The 728-nt window shown below is 41.2% G+C and overlaps 1 non-coding gene across 1 annotated transcript; it reads left to right on the forward strand.

Moving 5' to 3' along the window:
* The first annotated feature begins 341 nt into the window (after positions 1-341).
* LOC112753136 (small nucleolar RNA R71) lies at positions 342-449 on the forward strand. Its single transcript, XR_003177533.1, has one exon. It is a non-coding gene; the product is annotated as a small nucleolar RNA R71 (small nucleolar RNA).
* Positions 450-728: the final 279 nt, after the last annotated feature.

Genomic DNA, 728 nt, shown 5'->3' on the forward strand with positions numbered 1-728 from the left:
TCTTCTTCAGAAGATGCCTCTTGAGTATTGTTGGATGCAGCTTGCATTCCATTCAGACTCTGAGAAATCATATTGACTTACTGAGTAAATATTTTGTTCTGAGCCAATATGGCATTCAGAGTATCAATTTCAAGAACTCCTTTCTTCATAGGCGTCCCATTATTCACAGGATTCCTTTCAGAAGTGTACATGAACTAGTTATTAGCAACCATGTCAATGAGTTCTTGAGCTTCTGCAGGCATTTTCTTTAGGTGAATGGATCCACCTGCAGAAGTATCCAATGACATCTTAGCCAATTTAGATAGACCATCATAGAATATATCCAGGATGGTCCATTCTGAAAGCATGTCAGAAGGACACTTTTTGGTCAGTTGCTTGTATCTTTCCCAAGCTTCATAGAGGGATTCACCTTCTTTCTGTCTGAAGGTTTGAACATCCACTCTAAGCTTGCTCAGCTTTTGAGGAGGAAAGAACTTGGCTAAGAAAGCCGTGACCAGCTTGTCCCAAGAGTTCAGGCTATCTCTGGGTTGAGAGTCCAACCACACTCTAGCTCTGTCTCTTACAGCAAAAGGGAAAAGCATGAGCCTGTAGACTTCAGGATCTACTCCATTAGTCTTAACAGTATTACATATCTGCAAGAATTCAGTTAAGAACTGAAAAGGATCTCCAGATGGAAGTCCATGAAACTTGCAGTTCTGCTGCATCAGAGAAACTAGCTGAGGTTTCAG

Source organism: Arachis hypogaea, chromosome 15, assembly GCF_003086295.3.
Source record: "Arachis hypogaea cultivar Tifrunner chromosome 15, arahy.Tifrunner.gnm2.J5K5, whole genome shotgun sequence".
Lineage (NCBI taxonomy): Eukaryota > Viridiplantae > Streptophyta > Magnoliopsida > Fabales > Fabaceae > Arachis > Arachis hypogaea.